This window comes from Acinonyx jubatus, chromosome C1 (genome assembly GCF_027475565.1).
Source record: "Acinonyx jubatus isolate Ajub_Pintada_27869175 chromosome C1, VMU_Ajub_asm_v1.0, whole genome shotgun sequence".
NCBI classification, from domain to species: domain Eukaryota; kingdom Metazoa; phylum Chordata; class Mammalia; order Carnivora; family Felidae; genus Acinonyx; species Acinonyx jubatus.
Genome location: NC_069381.1, coordinates 67085602 through 67096276, shown reverse-complemented (window position 1 = coordinate 67096276; position 10675 = coordinate 67085602).

Genomic DNA, 10675 nt, shown 5'->3' with positions numbered 1-10675 from the left:
ATAAACATAAGAAGAGCTATTACAACTGATACCACAGAAAAATAAAGGATCATAAGATACTACTGCAAACAACTATATACCAACAAAAGTAACTTAGAAGAACTGGATAGGTTTCTAGAAAAACATAGTTTACAAAGACTGACTCATGAAATAATAGAAAATAATGAGCAAGGAGATTGAATAGGTAATCCAAAATCTCTTAACAAGTAAAAGTCAGGATCAGATGGTTTCACAGGTGAATTCTACCAAACATTTAAAAAATTAATACGTATTCTTCTCAAAATTTTCCAAAAAATTGAAGAGGAAGGAACCCTTCCAAACTCATCTTATGGGACCAGCATTACCGTTACCCAAACCAGACAAGGATATTACAGGGAAAGAAAATTACAAGCCAATATCTCTGAGGAACGTAAATGCAAAAAACCTCAATAAAATACTTTCAAATGAATTTCAAGGGCACATTAAAAGAGTCATACACCACAGTCAAGTGGGATTCATCCCTGGTATGCAAGGATGGACCAACATATACAAATAAAAAAATGCGGTACACCACATTAACAGAATGAAGAATAAAAATCATACAATCATTTCAATAGATGCAGAAGAAGCATTTGACAAATTTCAATACTGTTTCATGATAAATATTATCAACAAATCAGGTGTAGAAAAATGTTCCTCAAACATAGTGAAGGCCGTATTTGCCTAGTCTACAGCTAACATATCATACTCAATGATGAATAGTTAAAGCCTTTCCTCTAAGATCAGGAACAAGACAACGACGCCTACTCTTGCCATTTCTATTCAACATAGCATTGGAAGTCTTAGCCAGAATTTATGCAAGAGAAAGAAATAAAAGACATCTGATTTGGAAAAAAATAGTAAAATTATATAGAAAACCCTAAAGAATATTCCAAAACATTGTTAGCACTAATAAATGAATTTAGTAGTTTCCAATACAAAATCAACATACAGAAATCAGTTGCATTTCTATACACTAATAATGAATTATCAGAAAGAGAAATGAAGAAAGAAATCTCATATATAATATTATTAAAAACAATAACATACTTGTGAATAATTTAACCAAAGAGGTGAAAGACCCGTATGCTGAAAACTATATAATGCTGAGGAAAAAAGGTTAAAGAAGACACAAATAAATGGAAAGATATCCCGTGTTCTTGGAGTGGAAGAATTAATACTGTGAAAATGTCCATATTATCAAAGCAATCTACAGATTTAATTCAATCTGTGTCAAAATTCCAATGGCAGTTTTCACAGATAAGAAAATACTATCCTAAAATTTGTATGAAACCACAAAAAAACCCTGAATAGCCAAAACAATCCTGAGAAAGAAGAACAAACCTGGAGACATCACACTGACTGATTTCAAGCTATATTACAAAGCTTCAGTAGTCCAAACAGCATGGGACTGGCCGAAAAATAGACACATAAACCAGTGGAACAGAGTAGAGAACCCAGACATAAACTCATACATATATGATCTATGAATTTTTGATAAAGGCCTCAAGAACACACAATTGAAAAGGGTAGTCTCTTTAATCAATGGCATTGGAAAAAACTGGATATCCACATATAAAAGAAATTTGGACCCCTATCTTACACCATCACAAAAATGACCTTGAAATGGATCAAACACTTAAATGTAAGACCAGAAACTGTAAAACTCAAAAAAATAGTGAAAAAGATTCTTGACATTGGTCTTAACTATAATTTCTTGGAGAAGACAAGCAGAAGCATGGCAATAAAATCTAATAAAATAAACAAGTAGGACTACATCAACCTAAGGAGCTACTGCACATCAAACAATATAATAAATGAGAATGAAAGGAAAATATTTGCAAACTATATAACTGATAAGGGGTTAATATCCAAATTATATAAAGAACTCATACAACTTAACAGCAAAAAACAAACAAATCCCCCAAATAATCCAATTAAATAATGGGAGAAGGATCTGAATAGATGTTTTTCTAAAGAAAACAATACCAATGGCCAACAGGTACATGGAAATGTACACAACATTACTAACAATCAGGGAAATGAAAATCAAAACCACAATGAGGGGCGCCTCGGTGGCTCAGTCGGTTAAGCGTCCAACTTCGGCCCATGTCACGATCTCACGGTTCGGTTGGTGAGTTGAGTTGGAGCCTTGCATCAGGCTCTGTGCTGACAGCTCGGAGCCTGGAGTCTGCTTCGGATTCTGTGTCTCCCTCTCTGCCGCTCCCTAGCTCACACTCACATTGTCTCTATCTCTCTCTCTGTTAAAAATAAATAAACTTAAAAAAAAAAAAAACACAATGAGATTTCACTTCACACCTGTTAGAAAAGCCATAATTAAAAATAGACAAAAGATAAAGGTTGGTAAGGTTGAGAAAAGGGAACCCTAATACACTGTTGGTGGGAATACAAATTGGTACAGCCATTGTGGAAAACAGTATGGTGGTTCCTCAAAAAATTAAAAATTGAGGGGCGCCTGGGTGGTTCAGTCAGTTAAGGGTCCTACTCTTGATTTTGGCTCAGGTTATTATCTCATGTTTGTCAGTTTGAGCCCCACGTTGGGCTCTGTGCTAACAACATGGGGCCTGCCTGGGATTCCCTCTCTCCCTCTCTCTGTCCCTCCCCTGCTCTCTCTCTCTCAAAAAATAAATAGACTAATTAAAAAAAATGTTTAAATAATAGAAAAAAATTAATACTTGAACTACCATAGGATCCAGAATCCCTCTCCTGGTATATATCTGAAGAAACTAAAATCAGTATCTCAGAGAGATATCTGCACACCCATGCTTGTTGCAGCATTATTTCCAAGGCAAGATATGGAAACAACCTAAATGTCCTTTAGCAGATGAATGATAAAGAAAATGTGGCATACATTTACACTTTGGCATATTACTCAGCCAATCAAAAAGAAAGAAATCTTGCTTTTACAACAGGGATGCAACTGGAGGGCATGATACTGAGAGAAATAAGGCAGACAAAGAAAGACAAATACTGTATGACATCACTTATATGTGAAGTCTTTTAAAAAAAGCTGATTTCAGAGAAACATGGAGTAGAAGTGTGGGGGGACAGGGGCAGGGGGACACGGGGTGATATAGGTCAAAGAGTACAAATTTTCTGTTATATGACGAATAAGTTTGAGGATCTCATGCACAGGTTGGTGACTATGGTTAGTAATGTAGTATTGTATATTTGAAAGTTGCTAAAAGCAGATCTTAAGCATTCTGACCACACTCACAAAAGTTTACTATGTGTGGTGATGTATTAGTTATCTTGGACCTGGTAATCATTCCACAACGTGATGTACAACAAATCATCACGTAGTACAATTGAAATATATGCAATTATATTTGTCAGTTATTCCTCGATCGAGTTTAAAAACCAACATTCATGTTAACTTTTAAAATCTAGTTTGGGGAAAAAAGGAGGAACACTTTACTGCTTTCTGTTTTCACAGTGTTCAGTTAGTAGTAATCCAACTCCCCTTCCTGACATATACATGCATACTTGAAAGCATACTCCAAATAAAAATCTGAAGACAACTGTGTATTATAAAATAACTTCTAATTTAGCAAAAGCCACAAGCAACTAGGATTCTCTCATGAATGTTACCTGGCATACTTGATATGCAAGAAATGCCATGCTTGTCAAATTCTGCTGGAAAAACATGCAGGTTCCCAATCCCTAAAGTCTCTTTTGGAGTCCTTAACCAAAGCTGAATTTCAGATATGAAGAATATTAGTCTCCAAAGGATATGCCCTGCTGACTTCTTTCCCTGTTAACAGTATTAAATCATCTTTGAACAGAAACCCTTTATAGTTTATCATAGCCTGGCAGCCCAAAGATACAGGCAACTTTTATTTGTGGTCATTCAGGTGGGGCACCTCAAGTCACTGATATATATCTATTTCTGTAATATAGTTTTGAAAGAAAAGATTATCTGTTTTCTTTTTGTTCTTAATGTAAATGTATCCCCTCCTCTGCTTTCTGCCCAGAGACTCTCTCCCACCTCGCGGAGAAATTTTATATACCCTGAAATACATACACACAAAACAAAGCAAAACAAAATAAAGCAAACCCAGGAAGCTGAAAGCTATCGATTTAAAACCAAAAACAAAACCAGAAATGCAGACTGAAGGAGAGCTTCTGAATGCTTTAATTTTCTTCCTACATTGCATTACATCTATCACCAAATTAGATTGTCTGTGTTGTAAAGATCTATTAGTGTTAGCCAGATAGTTAATGTAACGCACTGTCACTAAGACTTCTACAGGAGCACCGGGACACAGCTGAGCACTTCTACTTTATAGTCAAGCAAGGCAGATTTCATATATCGTTTGATAAATACCTCCACTGTGTACCTAGTGAGGTCAGTTGTTTACCTCCCAGTTATTTCAAGCCTCAAACCGGACTAAGCCAAGAAAATATATCAGTCACTTGCATTTGTTTGTTTGAAAACAGAGAAGAACCCAGAGAAAATGGCAATTTTACAAGTTTGGTGACCAACCAAGTAGCAGACAGTTACATGACCATGGGAGATGATAGAAGAGTACAAAATTTTATTCTTATCGGGAAGATAGTTTACATTAATTTAAAGATGACTAAAATTGAATGAAAATAATTTTTAAGGTCTGGAAGAATTGTCCAGTAATTTAAAATTTACCATTGGCCAAATGGTATTTAACTCATGACTTTGTTAAACAGCAAATTAAAATTTATCTTTGCCATCCATCAGGAGGTGATAAACTAGATAACCAAAAAAAAAAAAAAAAAGATTTTGGATATAAAACAAGGAGAGTAGAGAAAATAAGAACTATGTTTTCAATATAATGAAAAAGGAGATATCTGATATGGATTTAATGAAATGAAACTCTGACTTTCAACATGTAGAATATTTTGCTCATTATTTTCTGAATTTTGTTTACATTTCAAAATCAACAACAGTGGAATAATCTAGAATATGCTTTTTGGCAAGAATTAAAAGGAGTATTTTTAATGAAGGAGAGTTTCCATATTTGAAGTGAATAAAGCTAAAACAATATTGTTTCTTATTTTAGCTGAAGCCATTATAAAAGAGATTCATTGCCTCTTTTGAATTGAAGCAATCATCTATACTGTAACCTAAAAGGTACTAATTTGAAATTAAATTTTATTCTGCTGTTCATATTACAGCTTTAAATGTATTTTTTAAAACAGCACTTTATTACTTAGAACAGCAAAAAATGGAATTTAAGTAAAAATACAAATTGTTTTAAGATTTTAAAGGTCATATATCCATAACAGACTGGAATTTAAATGCTGTTTCAGCCTCTTCTAGCTTCTTGTGAATTTAGGCAAAATAGGTAAACTCTGAATCTTAGTTTCTTCATCTTCAAGATAGAGAAAGTATCCATCTCACAAGACACTTGTAATGATTAAATGGGATTCTTTTTATGTACAAGGCCTAATTGGGTATGTGAGACCTCTACAAATAGTAGCAGTAGTAGTCTATAGAAAGTAAAGAACAGAAAATTACGAAGATAATTCGGACATAGCTTACAACTGCAAGGGAAAAGAAAAGCAGCAATATACAAAATAGTACATGATTCTTCCTCTTCTTTTCCTTCCCCTCCTCTTTCCCTATCTCTCACCCTTCCCTTCTTCCTCCTCCCCCTCCTCTGCATTTCCTCATCATCCCCTTTCCTTTCCTTTTCCCTCTCCTCCTCCTCCTTTGCCTCCTCTCTCTCTTCTTCCTCCTCCTCCTCTTCTTTTCAGATGCTTAATCCCATCAATCATACTGTTAAGTGCATTTATTTAATTTGAAACTCAGGGCAACCCTATGAAATTTGCATTTTTTTCTTTAAATTTTTTTTTCTTTTTAAAATTTTCAGCCCATATAAACAACATTTATTCTAGGTAAAAAAGCATATGTGTTTTCTCTAGATCTTTCGTTTTGGAATTGTCTAATGATGGTTTAACTTAGCTTTATTGCTTTTTCTGATGATAAAGCTATGTAACATTGCAAAAAATCTGAAAACATAAGAGAGCAAAATGCAATAAAATCATGACAACAACCAGGAATAACTAAATGTGTATTAACTCTCTTTGACTCTGTAGGTGTAGATGTGGACTAAACAGGAAGGAAGGAAGGAAGGAAGGAAGGAAGGAAGGAAGGAAGGAAGGAAGGAAGGGAGGGAGGGAGGGAGGGAGGGAGGGAGGGAGGGAGGAAGGAAGGAAGGAAGGAAGGAAGGAAGGAAGGAAGGAAGGAAGGAAGGAAGGAAAGAAGAAAAACAATGGGTATAATTAGAATTTAGAATATACTTATGTTTTTTTCCCTCTGTTCTACCCCTATTCCTCAATTTAACTCAATGGATATATGACAAAAAGGCCATAGATGATTTAGGTGTTAATCATATTTTTCTTTCTGAAGGTCATCTCAGTTTTTAGGTCTTTTATTCTTACTCTATATGTTATAAGAGGCTGTATCTTTCCATTACATGGATGAGATGAAGGATTATCTAATAGAAATAGTTATACTGCTGATTAAAACTTGTTTGTTGAAAATATCACCAACTACCTGTTCATAAGAACATATAAGGTTATTTTCTTATTGGTTTAGAATTACCCGTGCCAAATTTATGAAATATTTTCTTGTTCAATTGTTCCTAAAAATAATATCTACTTTAAAATAAATTTTTTAAAATATTTATTTATTTTTGAAAGACAGAGAGTCAGAGCACGAATGGGGGAGGGGCAGAGAGAGAGGGAGACACTGAATCTGAAGCAGGCTCCAGGCTCTGAGTTGTTAGCACAGAGCCTGATGTGGGGCTCAAACCCATGAACAGTGAGATCATGTCCTGAGCCAATCAGATGCTTAACCAACTGAGTCACCCACGTGCCCTGAAAGAATACTTCCTTTTATTGACAGTGAGAATTGGTTTAGTTTATTAATGTCTACTGGAACGCAAACGTAAATAAGTGAGCCTATTTGTACTTTTTCACACCATAGGTTAAATACTATTGTAGGTACTTTTTGTAACAAAGACTGAAGAACAAAGGAGAGTTTCAAATCACGTGTGAACTACTAAACAATTAAATATCTTTGAAGATGCTGTTGGTAAAACCTGTTGTAGTTGGTGAAGGAAAAGATCCTTAAATAGGTCATATTAAAATGTGAAGCATTTTCCTCTTGGGTACCTTCCCTGATGGTGCTGCTTTCTTTGGCTAGTTTTACTTTGTGTATGAGAAATGTTGAAAATAGTAATAAAGTCAAAGATGATAGTAATAGAGTCAATAGAGTCTATGATTTTCATACACATTGGCAGCCAACAAAAATTTTCTAATAACAATAAAGTTATATATATGCAATTATAAAAAATATTTTTAAGTGCTAGATTCTTAATGACAAAAATATTTTAAATACTGGTTAGTGTAATCCTAAGTATAAATTCCAAGTCCACCCAATATTTCCATTTTCTTCTCTTGTGATAAACTTTTTTAATCCCGGCAAAAACAAACAAACAAAAACAAACAAAAAACAACAACACTGTTCAGCAGTGAACTCTCACCAGAAAGACAGGTGGTTTTCCGGAAACATTTGTATAGTGAAAATTAAATATATAGTGAGAAGAAAAATGTGTTCCTTTGTAGAGAAAAGAGATATCATAAAAGGGGTATTAAAGTGGTTTTCAAAAAGTGCCTGTGGAAACATGCTCTTTACCAATAGCCCTTTAACTCAGATTCTTTTCTTTGAAGCATTTGGATCTAACTTCTGAACATTTCCAGAGGTTGTGGATTTTAGCATTGTCATGGGTGATAGAAGCAAAAGGAGAGCAAACAGTTGCTTTTGTGACACACACAGTAGAAGAGTGAACATTAATGTCCCTTATGAAGAAACACACCATTGGATTTCATCAAGAAAAACAATATCATTGTATATGAATTCATATTAGAATTCTATTAAAAATCTTGTGCTTGAATGACCTGCAGAAAAACGTGGGCAAGCAATGTGGGTGGTATCTTTGCCACTTATCTGGCAGAAAGAATGGAACAGAAAGTAGGAGTCAAAAATATTTCATTTGTTATAGGATCCTAGTCTTATCTCCATTCTGACAGCATCTCATTTTACTTGTTAAAATAAAAATAGCAATCCCCCCATTTTAATATAGTTCAAAGGGACTGTGTCAAAATGAAGCTATCTCCTTGGTTTATGCTTTTTTTTCTGCTTTAGATCCATCTATGAAATCATGAAATCTCTTAGTTATATTACTCTCGAAGTTAGTATTAACTAACTGACCCAGCAATCCATAAGACACATGTGTATTCTAGAGGAAATTTTTTCAACGTACATGCCGATAATAATAGTTAAGTAGTTCCTAAAATTTCTTTTAGAAAGCAATCTTCCTAATAATTTCAGACTTGGAAACATTAAAGATTAATCGAAAGCTAGAAAAACTCAGCTACAAGTCACTGTTTTGATAAATCACAACTGCATTTGGGCAGGCCTGTTTCTTTGAATATGTAAAACTGTGTAGTACATTGGGGAAACACAGTCATTGACTCGAGACCCATGTATTCTTTTATCATCAAAATCTTTAGAGAGCCAATTCATATGTAATGACAACACTAATCTTTTCTATTGGAAATCTTTCCTTTCCTTTAAGTATTTTTTCAACAACTAGCAAATAGCATGTCCTTAATAAATTTAAACACAAAAGTGTTCAATTATTCTGTAATCCAAGAATTTAAGGAACAGATTTAAATTTCTTAAGAGGTTTTTTTATGGAGTGACACAAAGATATCAAACCCATTGTGATATCGATTGCATGTGCCACTTTGAATCAAACAAAAATATTTTGTCTGAAAGAAATTTGGGGCAATAGTGGCTGAAACAAACTGAGGTTTATTTTTCTCCCATGTCAAGAACACCAAAACTACTGGAACTGGTGGAGTGGCTAAAGGATAGTGATATGCCCCGATTCGAGAGACCCCCCGAAAACAAACCACCAGAGTCCAGAGCCAAAGCCAAGCGGCAAGGGTCGTTTATTGCAGGTTTGAACCTGGTCCTCCGCGCACTCGTTGCCGGTGACACAAGAGGCCCCAAGCAAGGATCTTACAGCTTCTTTTATAGACAGGCACAAACAAGTTAGGGATTTTTTTGAGGTTACAGAGTTGTTATAGGTTGACATTTAAATTTGAACGCTCAGCAGAACTTGATTGGTTCCTGCCTTTATTTCAAACCATTCAGCAGAACTTGATTGGTTCCCACCTTATTTTAGACTACCACCAGGCGCGCCCTGGCTGGTTTCAGGAACGGCGGGGGAGGGGAAAGATCTTTTCTTTGCAGTTGTGAGTACACCTGGTAATTTTTCTCTTAGCCTCTCAATAGCAAGGCCCGTATTAGACTTTCTGTCATGGTTCTTAGATAGGGGTTCCAATTCAGACATGAAGTTTCCACTCAAAGCTGGAAAAACAGGATAACCAAGTAGGGGTTAAGAGACTACCAATAATCATCTGTCATTTTTAGCAGGAAGGCCCATGTTTTCTCAGATATACCAGCAGATGTCTGCTTATATCTTATTATCCAAGCTTTGCTGCTTGGTCATTGTTCTCTGTTGAGGCGGCTAGAGAAGGAAGGGTTTTGCGATTGGATCCTTTAGCCTTTAAAGTGAAGGCAAACGAGAGGAAAAGTTGGCAATGAATGTTGGGTTAACTTTACATGGGGCTTGCCCTGTTGATTTTATTCTCTCCTCTGTAGAACAAAATAATAAAATAATAAAACACTGCCAAAATGGCAATTGAATATTAAAAAGTCACACATTTCAATATCAGCATTGTGATTATCATTTTATCTGTTTCATTCTAATTTTATATTCACACTTTAAAAACTCTAGTTATCATCATATTATGCTACAATGTGCAGCCTCCTTTTCTTTTACAATGGATCATAAGGCTTTTCAACACTTCTAGTCTTTAAAAAAAAAAACAACAGTATATTTAATGGGTATCCAGTAGGTAGATTTATCCCTGTTTTCTTAGTAATCCCATATTACCAATGCATGATATCTTTACATTTCTTCACTTTCAGGTTGCTCTTGTTAACAAAATTTAAATTTAAAGCATATTAGAGATTTCCTGAGGATTGTCCTATCGATGTCAGGGAGTAAATACGGCACGAAGCCAGGTGAGTTATTGTTAAGCTAACGCAGACTGCACCTCAGTTAAACGCTGAAAAGGATTTCTGAAAAATAAGGGTTGTAAACATTAAAGTATGTTATTATGGATGGAGAAGTGTCACCTTTACAGAATGTTCTCTAGAGAAGAGTCATATTGGGTGATTTAATTTCTGTTCAGAATAAAGTTGGAAGAATAAACATGATGGCCTCTCAAAGTTCCTTTAACATCTATGGTCATACTTCATTTTTTAATGACTCCTGTTCTTAAGCTATAAGTACCTTTTAGAGAAAGTGATTCCCTTACATTGGAGATTTCTTAGAAGTTATTAGTATTATGATTTAATACAGATTTTATGTTAAAATAATTGTTTTTGATAATTCCTTTTGAGCTTTAAGTTATAAAAGAAAATAAACTATCATCTGTCTAAGCTTATAAAGCATCCATAAAAGGAGGCATAATAAAAAGTATTAAAAAATACGTACTGAAATTAAACACAGTTCTT